The sequence below is a fragment of the Herpailurus yagouaroundi genome, unplaced genomic scaffold (genome assembly GCF_014898765.1).
Source record: "Herpailurus yagouaroundi ecotype Mexico unplaced genomic scaffold, PumYag 189, whole genome shotgun sequence".
NCBI classification, from domain to species: Eukaryota; Metazoa; Chordata; class Mammalia; order Carnivora; family Felidae; genus Herpailurus; species Herpailurus yagouaroundi.
The window spans coordinates 17874946-17888513 of record NW_024412420.1 but is presented as its reverse complement, the minus strand read 5'-3'; the positions used below and the strand labels follow the sequence as shown (position 1 = coordinate 17888513).

The window sequence follows — 13568 nt, the reverse complement described above, 5'->3', positions numbered from 1 at the left end:
GAGGGGACCGGAGTGGGGAGGGAGGGAGGGGCGGGGGGGAGAGGCCGTTACATTGCCTACCCCTGCTCGAGACCCGGCACGCGACCCTGCACCAGCCCGCCCCGCCCCCTCCCTCCTAGGAGGCCCGCCCCTCGCTTCGCACCCTCTCATTGGCCCGCTGCCCAGCCAATAGGCAACCGCCTCCAGGGCATGTTACCCCCCCCCCCCCGCCCCTCCACCCAGACAAAGCCTAGAAGGGGCGGTTAACTGACCTCGCTCTCCCGCAGCTTCTGAATCTTTCCCGCTCAAAGTAAACCTGTTCGGGATTGGCTCTGATTGGCAAGCAACAGCTCTATGATTGGCTACTAGGGCAGCGGAGGGGCGGAGCGTGGAAGGTAAGGAAAGAGAGCAGGCCTACCCCGTGGGAGAAGCGGTGGAGGTGGTCGGAAGATTTGAGAAGTCGCTCAGCAACTGGCTGATAATCTAAACCTATGGCTGCGCACCTTGTGCCAACATTTCATTTTTGGCCCTTGGGCCCTTCCCTAACTCCCAGAATCCTTTGGAACAGCCAAGAGAATAATAGACGTGCCCGTTTACAGAAGGTGAGGAACCCGTATGGAGTTGGGTGTTGTTGGGACACCCCCTTCCCGAGGCTAGAGATGCCCTCTGTTCTAGGACCCAGGCTACAATCGGGGTGAAGGCGTTTTGGTCTTAACGTAACTCCTGAACATATTTCACTCTGACTTGCGCCAGACAGGCCATTTACGTGGGCAGTCTCATTTGGAGATACGATAGTCTCAGAGAAATGCTAAATGTTGTGTGCGTTGAAATATGGAAGATGAGAAACCTAGAGGCTGCGAACACCTTTAAGGTGCTTATATTTAAAATCAAAACCTGAGAAGCGCTCACTAAGGTGAAAGATGTTCTTTTAATTCAGGAACAAACGGAAATAGTACAGGGGGATAAGTTATATTGCGCATATTGTCCCAATAGTTATTTTGGATCTCTACCCAACTTTGATTTAAGAAAGCAGACCAGGAGAGCTGCCTGGGTGTCCATTGAGAGTCGGACTCCATTTCGGCTCAGGTCAGCCCCCAAGAGGGTTCTGTGCTGAGCATGGAGCCTGCTTAAGAATCCCTCTCTCTCTCTCTCTCTGCCCCTCTCCCCCATTTGTGCATTCTCTCTCTCTCTCCCTAAAATATAATAAAAATTATATGTATGGGTGTGTGTGTGTATTCTTGTTTTACTTATTTTGAGATAGAGTGTGTGAGTTGGGAGGGGCAGAGAGAGGAGGAGGGAGAGAGAATCCTGCACTATTAGTGCAGAGCTGGATGTGAGGCTTGAGCCCACAAACCGTGACATCATGACTTTTTTTTTTTTAACGTTTATTTATTTTTAGACAGAGAGAGACAGAGCATGAACAGGGGAGGGGCAGAGAGAGAGAGAGAGGGAGACACAGAATCTGAAACAGGCTCCAGGTTCTGAGCTGTCAGCACAGAGCCCGGCAGGGCTCGAACCCACAGACCGCGAGATCATGACCTGGGCCGAAGTCGGACGCTTAACCGACCGAGCCACCCAGGTGCCCCATCGTGACATCATGACTTGAGCTGAAGTCCACCGCTTCATCAACTGAGCCACCTAGGCATCCCTAATAAAAAAAAAAAATACTAAGAAAGAAAGAAAGAAACAAACAAACAAACAAAAGCAAGCAAGCTGATCAGGTGAAGTGGCTGTACCAATTAAATTTCTTTCCGTACTTCACCCTTAAAGTGGCTGATGTGCAGCTCATTCTCCCCTTTCATTGACAGCATTCTGTACCCCTCTCCCTCCCCTATTGTACCCAAAAGAATTTTGAACAAGTATGAAACTTCTTATATATCTTCATTATTGTAGTAAGATATACATAAAATTTACCATTGTAATCATTTTTTAGTGGACAATTCAGTGGCATTAAGTACATTCCTAGTGTGCAGCCATCACTGCTATCCATTTCCAGATAATTCTCACTATCTCAAACAGAAACTCTGCCCTCGATAAACAATAACTCCCCATTTTCTCTCCCGTCAACCCCTGATAACCTCAATTCTAATTTCTGTCACTTGGATTTTGCCTCTTCTAGGTACCTCACCTAGGTGGAATCATACAGTATTTGTCCCTTTGTGACTCATTCATTAGCAAATGTCAAGGTTCATCAGTGTTGTTGCATGTGTGAGAACTTCATTCCTTTTTATAGCTGAGTAATATTCCACTGTACATGTATACCACATATTGTTCATCCATTTATCAGTTAATGGATAATTGGGATTTTTCTCTTTTTCACTATTGTGAATACCGCTATGAACATTAGTGTATAAGTATCTGATTTCTTGTTTTTTAAATTCTTTTGGGTATTGGGGTGCCTGGGTGGCTCAGTCCATTGAGCATGTGACTCTTGATTTCGGCTCAAGTCATGATCCCCAGTTAGTGAGCTCGAGCCCACGTTGGGCTCTGTGCTGACAGCTCGGAGCGTGTTTGGGGTCCTCTCTCTCCCTCTCTCTCTGCCCCTCCGCCACTCATGCTCACTCTCTCTGTCTCTCTCAAAAATAAATAAATAAACATTAAAAAAAAATACTCAAAGGTTATAGGAAAATTTAACATTCCGTTGAACACAAGTGAATACATTATTAAAAGAACACTTTGGTTATGAAGCAGGGCAAGTATTTAGTATGTAAGTAGTTCTTTATTTCAGCTCTTGTATTTCTTTTTTAGAAGGTCTCATTCTTTCTTAAAAGTTTTTTTTCAATGTTTATTTTTGAGAGAGAGAGAGAGAGACAGGGCATGAGTGGGGGAGGAGCAGAGAGAGAGGGAGACGGAGAATCTGAAACAGGCTCCAGGCTCTGAGCTGTCAGCACAGAGCTCGATAAGGGGCTCGAACTCACCAGCCGTAAGATCATGATCTCAGCCGAATTTGGACACTTAACCGACTAAGCCACACAGGCACCCCTAGAAGGTCTCATTCTTAATGTATGTGTTGGGGGGGATGGATTTCACAATCATACCCAAAGATATATACAAACCTCAGATTAAAATGAGGAGTTAGAAATACCTACATAATTGTTTTATGTATTCTCTGCCTTCATCTGAATTTAGTTTTTTGGGGGAATGGTGACCTTCTTTCTCCATTTATTGAATGTTCCTATATAGGAGCAACCATAAAAGAATTTTATGTCATAAAATTGATTACATTTTGATAACCTTGGTCCATCTCAGAATGATGGTGCCCTCAAGTAAACTCCTTTTTTTTTCCTTGTTATTTTGGGATATTTAAGTGAATATGAACTTATGATTGGATTTTTAAAAGATATTTAAGAACGTTCTTTGATATAACTGGAAACGTTTTAAACCTATTCCATCCTTAAAAATTAGTGCAGAATGCACACTTCATCAAAATATGCAAGGTTGGGTGTTTTTGTTTTATAACTGGAAGACAATGTACAATGTGGTACTCTTCAGTTACATTAGTGAAGCCCTTTTTATACTTTTACACATACTTAAACATTTTGTTTTGTAACAAAAATAATCAGTTTCATTGAAAAATGTCAGTCTGTCCCCTAGAAATGTTTTGAGTGATAAAATAAATAGGATTTCATTATTCTCCCAACTAAAACTTCAAGTTCAAATAACATACATATTTTTGAAAGTTCAAGGTGTATCAGGGGCACAGTCTCAATGCCAAAGAGAGAACTCTGAATTAATTCTTCATAGAAAGCAATCATATAATTGCAAGTCAGTATATAATTAATTATATATCACTGCAGGATTATTATTTATGCTCACATCTGTATTAAATGAATTGCTTTTCCAGTTTCCTAGTGGACTAGTGGTCCAATGACTTAAGTGGACTGCAAATCTACCTCAGTTCAAACCATGCAATTCTTTATAGGCTTCTCTGACTTGAGGGGTTAAATTATCTAAATTATACCTTTGAAAATTAACTGGGCTTCCATATATGGTTTCTCAACCTCAACAGGTTGTGGGAAGAGTGAAAATGTATTAAGGAAACTTCACTCAAAACTGGAGTGGGAAAACATGAAGGGCAAGCTTTCACACATGTACGACCATTCCTCCCAGCTTGCCTAGTCCAGCAGGAGGGAAGATTTTCTCTCAGCCCAACAACAGCAAGCTACCCTCACCTGCAGCCAATGAGAGGCTGTCACCACTTCCAGCTCTCATTTTCCTCCAATGAACTTTTGTTCAAAGCATCCCTCCCAACTTCCTCCTTAGCTCTATGAAGGACCGCTCTCACTTTGTGCTCAGGACTTGCTTGTGGTTTGCCAGAGTTTGCTTGTCCTGAATTGCAGTTTTCCTGCTATTCCTGAAAAAACTCTTTTGTTGGCTGAATGGCTTACCTTTTTCTTTTAAAAAGGATGACAGAAGCCTTACAAAAGGCTCCTTATCAGAGCTATTTGAAACTACTCCCTTTTTTAATTACTCAAATTAGTGTTTTTCTGTTTCTCTAGCATTATATTTATAGCTTCTTCATATATATATATATACATATATATATATATATATATATATATATTGAACCAGAGTTTTCCCTTATAAAAAGTTCTGAATACTTTCTTACTGCCCCTCCAGAACTGAGTTTCTCAGTGTTTGATTGGAACCAGACATTAGAAGAGGTTCATAGAAGAGTGCCACCAGAAAAAGACATCTTTTAAAGCTGTCTTTATAAATTTCCTTTAGGCCTTTAAATTTCTCCTGAATTTAAGGGATCCCCAGACCATATAAGGGTCTTCTGACACAATGAGCCAGAAAACAGCTCCTTAAAAAAAATTAAGATCCAGAGTTTTAATTTAGGCTACAGAGTTCAAGAAGTTATGAAGGGGTCTATTTTTAAAGTTCTAGCAAAGCTTTGTGTGTTGTGATGTACCACGGCAAGTAAGCTTGCTTCCCAATGGTAATTAAGTTAAAAGAACATTTATGGAAAAGAAAAAAAAAAGGGGAACCTGGGTGGCTCAGTCGGTTAAGCGTCCGGCTTCGGCTCAGGTCATGATCTCATGGTCTGTGAGTTCGAGCCCCGTATTCGGCCCTGTGCTGACAGCTCAGAGCCTGGAGTCTGCTTTGGATTCTGTGTTTCCCTCTCTCTCTGCCCCTCCCCTGCTCATGCTCTGTCTCTCTCTGTCTCAAAAATTAAAAAAAAAAAAAAAAAAAGAATATTCATGAAAACTGTGGTTTCCAAATTGGATGATTATATACCCTTAAGGTGGGAAAAAATTCTGTATTTATAGAATCTTTCTGAAAACTCACAGCTCACCTTATTGTTGCAATCTTTAAGCAGCACAAATTTCTATATTATTTCATCTATCTTATATTCTATTTGAGCAGCCTTAAGATACTGTGAGAGCACCTACCTATAGGTTCAGTCTGAAAACTGGGTTGTTTTAGAAATCATTGTGTTAAATAATGAGACTGCATCTTTTTCAAGTTGTCAGAGCCTGGAGATAGCTGTTCCACTGCAAGAGATTTTAAAACCTGGTTTAGGTTCTGAGCTGGCCCCTGATCAGGCAGGGTTCTCCAGGCTGTCCATCCCTAGGGTACCTACAAAGTTGAAACCTGGAAAAGCTACTTCCTTGACTCTTGGAGAGCAGAGTATGGGAGGTTTACCCAAGGTCTTTACCTCTGATCTGGAGTCCTACTGCTTGTCTGGCCTGATGATCTGGTGCTTGCTCCCTCCTGCTCTTTTTTTTTTTTTTTTTTTTTTATAATACACTTAATTTTTAGATGAGTTTAGGCTCACAACAACACAATGGAAAGTACAGAGAGTTCTCATATACTCCCTGCCCCACACATGCACAACCTTCCCCATTATCAGTATTCAGCACCAGAGGGGTACATTTGTTACAGTTGATGAATTGACACATCACTATCAGTCAAAATCCATAGTTTACATAAGGGTTCATTTTTAGTGTTGTACATTCTGTGGGTTTTGACAAATGTATGATAATGTGTATCTACCATAATAGTATCATACAGAAAAATTTCACTGCCCTAAAAATCCTCTGTGCTCCACTTACTCATCCATCCCTTCCTCCTAACCCCTCGTGACCACTGATGTTTTTCCTGTCTTCATATTTTGCCTTTTTCAGAATGTCATATACTTAGAATTATTCAATATGTAGCCTTTTTAGATTGGCTTCTTTCTCTTAGTAATATGCATGTAAGTTTCCTCCATGTCTTTTCGTGGCTTGATAGCTCATTTCTTTTTAGCCCTGCATAAATATTTCATGTCTGGATGTAGCACAATTTATACATTCACCTACTTAAGGACATTTTAGTTGCTTCTAAGTTCTGGCAATTGCGAATAAAGCTGCTGTAAACACCCATGTGCTGTTTTTCGTGTACACATGTCTTCAACACATTTGAATAAATATCAAGGAGCATGATTGCTGGATTATACAGCAAAAGTATGTTTTGTTTTGTAAGAAACAACCAAACTGTCTTCCAAAGTGGCTGTGCCATTTTGCATTCCCACCAGCAATGAACAGGAGTTCCTGTTGCTCCATTATCCTCACCAGCATTTGGTGTTTGTTGGTGTTTTTAGTTTTGGCCATTCTAATAGGTATGTAATGATATCTCATTGTTTTACATTTGTTTACCTCTTGCTTGTACATATTCCTGGCTCCTAATTGTTTCTCTTCTTTTTCCTACTGCTCAGCTTCTAGACAAGTAGTTCTCACATCTGGTCCCCAGATCAACACCACCACCACCTAGGAACTTGTTAAAAATGAAGTTTGGGGTCTTGCTCAAACCTACTGAATGAAAACTCTGTATTTTAACAGCCCTCCAAGTGATTCTGAGGTAAGCTAAAATTTGAAGACACTGTTCTAGACCTGCACTGTTCAACATGATAACCTCCAAAAATGTAGTTATTGAGCTCTTGGGATATGACTGGAATGAATTATGATGTCCTCTAAGTGTATAATGCACCCCAGATTTTGAAAACTTAGTATGAAAAAAGAAAAAGCAAGATACCTTATTGGTAATTTTTATATCAACAACATTGAAATTAAAATACTTTGGATATATTGGGTGAAATAAAATACATTATTAAAATTAATTTCCCCTGCTTTTTTTTTTTTTTTTTGGTTTTGACAGAGGGTTACTAGAAAATTTTGAGTTATATTTGTAGCTCTCATTGTATTTCTGTTAGCATTACTCTAGACTGTGAGTCAGTGAACTACAACCTGTGGGCTACATCTGGCCTACTGCCTGTTTTTATATGGCCCATGAGTTAAGAATGGTTTTAAATTTTTAAACAATTGAAAGTAAATTTTCAAGAATTATCACAAAAGAATGATATTCCATGACATGTGAAAATTTTATGAAATTTAAGTTTTATTGTCCATAAATAAAGTTTTATCGGACTGTGGGCACACTCATTTATTTTTGTATTGTCTATGGTTGCTGTTCCTCTATAGTGGCAGAAAACTAGCTGTGGCAAGAGCCCTATGGCCTACAAGTCTAAAGTATTTACTATCTGGTGCTTTGTAGAAAATATTTGCTAAGCTCTGTTCTAGACTGTCAGCTTCCACATGCTGTCTAGGAGAGGACCCTGCTTTTAACTTGCCCCTATTCTTTGTTCCCAACCTTTGCTTACCTTTTAGGCCCAACTCCTTGACCCTTACAACCCGAATCTCAGTGGTATTTTGGGGCTGCAAGATTTGATCTATGCATTTTTCAGGCTACAAACAGGTAGACCAGTAATGTTCTTGCCTTCCAGAACTGCACAAGGAACTATGGACCCAGCAAAAGGAACAGAGAGATGCTCAGTAGCTTCTTTCTCCAAACGCGGGGCCTTCCTTCTTAAGGACGAGAGAACATCAGATTGATAGCTCCACCAAACTGAGAGGTAAGCCTATGATTTAGGGCTGGCCCCTTTCTTTAATAACTCAGCAACACCTCTTGAATTAAAACTCTCACTCTCTCTGTGCAGCTTATGCCTACTCTTAGCCAGTGTATTTGGCTTCTGCAGCACCTTGTTCTGCCAGATATATTGTGGAAATTATTATGATGGTTTTTTCCACTCCAGTGAAGCAGACGTCTGGATCCCTTTGTGAGCCTCTTGATCCTTATTCCTTACCACCCCCACCAATATGCAACCAAAGTCTTGTTGGCTCAATGAATCTATATGGTCTCATTTTATAGAATCCCCAAAGAAGAGAAATATGGCTGTGTTTTCCAGAATGTTAATTGATAACAGTTCTTGGCAACAGTACTCTTCCTGGCTTTCCCTCTTTAACCTACTCCTTCCACCCATAATAATAGCATCATTCCTGAGTAGATTGGCACCAGTCTGGAGTTTCTCTCTCTCTCTCTCTCTCTCTCTGTCTCTCTCTCTCTTTCTCACCTCTCTCTCTCCCTCTCTCTTTCTGTCTCTCCTCTCTTCCCCCAGCCCCACCCATAGCCCTTCATTCCTTTTTTCCTTGCTCTACTGATTATACCTGGACTATTTAACTTTCTGATATGAGCTGGTTTGTTGCACACTCCCTGAACATTGTAATGATGTGAATATTAATAATTAGAAGAGGCCTCACTGAGAGGTGTTATTCCCGATTTCAACCATACTTCATTGTCAAAGTTAAGGAGAGGTCTTGCATCTCTGTTCACTTAAGAACTGTCTCCTCTAGTCAGTTATCTTTAGATTCTGTAGTTGAGTTGAGTTTAGACTCTGGGCTGCGAGTGGGAAGAGGCAGGAACTGTTTCACGTAGGTAAACCCTACACAAATCTGGCTTTTCCTGTCTAGCTCATCTTAAATATGGGGCATCAAGAGGGAAATCTATCAGGGGGTTTCTGTTGGAAAGTAAGCTGGGGGATCAAGTGGCCTAGTGTTTTATTCCAGCTTTTCTCCAGATGATCTCCAGATTTCTGGCCTTTACCTTCTCTGGGCTTCAATTTCCTCATCTGTAAAATAAAGGGTGTGATAAATCACCCTGTAACATTCCTTCCAACTCTAAATTGTTCTGGTTCAAAATGTTGAAAATTTCAAGTTAGTATAACCATAGAATTAAAGTTGTTTTTTTTTTAAACCTAGCACTAAATTAAAGTGCTCTTGGGGATCATTTGACCCAATCCTTAGGCGTCCAGATGAGGCTCAGAGAAGCACAAATCACAGAGCTGACTCTAGAACTCCCGTTTCCTTCAAAGGATTGCCTCTTTGAGAAAGGGACATTAACAAGATCACAGGCACTTTGTTTTCAACTCTTGGTCTGTAGTAAAGCATCATCTTATAATTATCTACTCATGTAATCATCATCATAATCATTGATCACTGAGAGAATTTGCTACTACCCAGGATAGTGCTGTTGTCTTTTGGAAATAATCAGTAAAATGTGGGGCAGGTGGGACCACCTTAGTACTGTTTTTTTAAAGAGATAAAATTTAAGTTTTTTGAAACCAAAGTTGGTGAATATTTTGTTTGCAGAAACTTTCATATTTTACCTAGATGTTTTGGCATCATGTAGATCAGATTCCCTGACTAGTAAGGTATTTCCTCATAAATTTAGAAGCAACCATCCTGGGGTAGCCCCAGTTTCTTTGGTAGGAAGGAGAATATAATATACAATAATGTTTTTTTTCCCTGTATATATATATATATATATATATATATATATATATATATATGTATGCTTTATAAGTAGCATATTCTCCAGGAAAATAAAAAGTGGCTTCTTAACATACAAATTCCAGGGACCTTTGGAATAAGACACCAGTTTTGTATGTGTGGCAATAGCCATACAAATTTTGGTAATCAAACAAATTTAGGGAACTATGTTCCGGGCCAATGATCTTATTCTGATCTACCACTATGATTCTTTTTGTGTCATAAGCAACCTGACTGGCTCCAAACATCAGTTGCATAGTTTTGTTTTGTTTTGTTTTGTTTTTAATCTCTGCCAGTGGCTCTCACACTTTAGCCTACCTCAGAATTTCCTAGAGGACATACTAAGAAACAAAATGATGCAACCCCCAGCGTCTCTGATTAAATAGATCTGGGGTGTGGTCCCATAATTTGCATATTTAAACAAGTCCAGGGGTGATGCTGATGCCTCTGGTCTCAGGACTATACTTTGAGAACTACTGTTCTACCTATGCCTTTTGGCCAAGAGCTTGCAGGTGAATACTGATTGGTGAATTCAGTGCACAATGCAGGTGATGGTTAGTTTGGCTGGTGTTATGTTTGGTCCCTGTAAGCCAGACCAAGAACAACTTTACTATCCTGTTATCACATTAAATGCTAACTCAGCTGAGATCAGGGGTTCCAAGAGCTTTTGACAGGGAAACTTGAGATTACCTGGGCCATCCCCTGTCTTTGTGCAGAAAATATATTATTTCCCTCCTACTCCAAGACTCAGAGAGGTGATTTACCTTGTCCATGATTACATAGCTGTTAACTGCGGTACCAACACCAGAACCTTGCCCTCCAGCCTCCCCAAGCTTTTCATGACAATGAAATTAACATTGATAGCGACTGCTTCCCTTTTGCTTTCAGAACAATCTTCTCAGCAAATGTCTACCTGATTTCAAATGGACATTTTTCCAGTGGTCATTTGGCCGAAAGGATTAGAACTTTCCATTAATGTCATTGCTCTTCAACCACATGTGTCCTCATAATGCCAGCCAGCTATTTTTCAGAATGTTCAAAGTGTAAGATGAGAGAGTGTGGACATAGCCATGCAAATTTATCTATACTTTTAGAAAACAGGCATATGTTTCACTAAATATTATCATCATATTGAAAAGACAAACTGTTAGGTAATTTACTCCCTCTGGTCTGAATATGAAAAGCTAGGGAATATCCTGATGGAACTTGCTCATCTGGTAGTACAGGCAATAAAGATTTTGATCCTATAGATTCCAACTTCAATTATGCAGCAACATTGTTGGCTGGAAATGAAAGACCAGACTTCTTAGCCTCCTGTCTATCCCTAGCATTTCTTCTACCTTCTGCATCTTAAAGAGTGAGACGCCTGGCTTCCTGCAGCCCTTCCAATTAAGAGGGATAGATCATGAAATATTCTCTCCTCACAGCAGGTCAGTCATGGTAACTACATAACCAGAAATGAACGATTTCGTAACTGTGATGTTGATAAATTTTTAAGCAGCTCTCTCTGCAACTCTCCACTCCTGAGAAGAGATGGCATAGCTTTGAGTCTGAACAGCGTTGGGGGGAAGAGGGATGGAAAGCAGAACTAAAGACTTCATATGTGGGGACAGTATGGTTAAGAGTGGAATCTCCTACCCGTTTTTTTGTCTTTGTTTTTAGATTTTGGAGATCATGCTTTTTTATTTTATTTTATTTTATTTTATTTTATTTTATTTTATTTTATTTTTATTTTATTTTATTACTTTTTTTAATGTTTATTTATTATTGAGACACAGAGCATGAGCAGGGGAGGGGTAGAGAGGGGGGAGACACAGAATCTGAAGTAGGCTCCAGGCTCTGAGCTGTCAGCACAGAGCCTGACACTGGGCTCGAACTCAAAACTGCAAGGTCATGACCTGAGCCAAAGTCGGTTGCCTAACCAACTGAGCCACCCAGGTGCCCCATACTTTTTATTTTATTATTTTTTTCCCAGCAAGTTCTCAAAAAATCAGTGAACAATTCTGAGTCCAGAATTGTTTCTCTCCATGGAAATCTTCAGTAAAAGGTGAAAGATTTTATGCAATCTGAAGAGAAACCAGAGTATGGAGATCATACTTTTTAAAAAAATCTTTTATGTTTATTTATATTTTTGAGAGAGAGAGAGAGACAAAGTGCAAGCAGGGGATGGGGAGAGAGAGAAGGAGACACAGAATCTGAAGCAGGCTCCAGGCTGTGAGCTGTCACCACAGAGCCCAACATGGGGCTCGAACTCACAAGCCATAAGATCATGACCTGAGCTAAAGTCAGCCACTCAACTGACTGAGCCACCCAGGAGCCCTTGGAGGGCCTACTTTCTAACGCAGTATGAACCAGTGGTGAGAACCTTAACGCTAATGCTCACAAGAGCCATTGGAAAGCGCTAAGCCCTGAGTATGACTCTGAAACAATTTTTCCTATAAATGATTGGGGCTTCTCCCCCTTCCCCCCATTAAATGTATGTGCATATAATATGCAAAAAAAACCTATTTGACTTCAGAAACCTAGTTAGATTTACTAGAACACAAATCACAATCTCTTGAACTGAAAATCAAAGTCAGTTATTTGGTATTATGTGGACTAGACTGGTATTGAAATTTTCCACTTTTTTTTTTCTTTTTAAGGAGAACATTCTCTTTTCTCTTCCCCATGGTTTTACTCTCCTTCATTGTCCCTGAAACTTTTCCACTTTTTAATGGGTTGTGTTGATATTTTATTGACGTACCTACCTAGGTTTATTTTTGTGAGTGCAGTAAATTCTACCAATCATGGAGCTGTTTCGGTGATTGTACAGATAAAATCCCTGAATAAACAGTACTTGGAGGGAACTTGTGTGACCTGGTTTTGTCTGGTCATCTGTATGGTTATTGCATTTTTTGTGATTTAGGAGAAAGGAGGATTCCATCTGATAAACTCTGGTGGGGAACTATGATCTGTACAAGTCAGAGATGCTACATGATCTTCAAGGGCTAAGGGGATTGTGGTGATGTGGTTTACAGGTCCCCTCACTGGATATTAAGAGTAAACCCTGCCTGGCGAGTTCAGCTGTTTCTGTTTACCCAGTACTCCCAGCCTCACACACAAACCCCCCCATCTTGATTATTTATTTCTTGTTGTTGGAGCTTTCTTTTTGGGCTTTAGGAAAATGTCATACGTTGAGGGAAGGGGTGTTGCATGGGTCATGACTTTGACATATTCTTTGGCCAGTGCACAATCAGAAAACACTTTCGGGAATTCCTCATGCTGGGAGCAGTTACTAAAAAAAACTTAACTAAAAAAAAATACATACATTTTATGTTAATTTTCACTTCTTCCGTAAATATTTTTTTCCACTTTGCAAGGATAACAACTGCTTGTGGAGAGATTAAACAATATAGAATAGGTTAAAGAAAAAAAGAAAAAGCCCCTAGGAATCGCATCATACTCTCAAAGCCTTTAGTCTCTCTCTTCCATGTATATGTGTATACTCATGCATGAGCATAATGGAAAGCACATGCCATACTAATTTTCCTCCCCACAGCACAAATAGAAACAACGGGGCATAATTTAATATGGTAGTGGTAAATATTATCTCCATGAAATGGTGCTTTAGTTTTAGCAAGATCTTTAGTTTTAGGTTCTGTCCTGACAGTTGTGAAATTATAGTTACATAGATAAGTTCATGCACTACCACATTCATGTACATCTTTGTGTGTGTGTTTTATTACATTTAAGATGGTTATAAAAAATTCCCCCCCCTTTGGGCTTCTGGTTATTACGTTGTTTTTTTTGGAAAATATTATAAAAGAGATGGGGATACATTGTGATGTGCATCTGCCATTTTCACCAGACAATATTTGATGGAGATCTTTCTATCTGTAGACTTAGAAGAAGATTTTATATATATATACATACATATGTGTATATATATATATATACATACAT

At 39.9% G+C, this 13568-nt stretch overlaps 1 long non-coding RNA gene and 1 pseudogene across 4 annotated transcripts in view; one reads left to right on the top strand and one right to left on the bottom strand.

The window, feature by feature from the left end:
• Positions 1-256: 256 nt before the first annotated feature.
• The window catches only part of LOC121045105 (uncharacterized), a 100488-nt gene continuing 87176 nt past the window's right edge, over positions 257-13568 (top strand). For all 4 annotated transcript variants that reach the window (XR_005797591.1, XR_005797590.1, XR_005797592.1 and 1 more), the window contains exons 1-2: positions 257-581; positions 7745-7873. This is a non-coding gene — a long non-coding RNA (uncharacterized LOC121045105). The remainder of the gene's footprint in view (positions 582-7744; positions 7874-13568) is intronic.
• On the bottom strand, positions 11588-11712 carry LOC121045201 (uncharacterized; annotated as a pseudogene).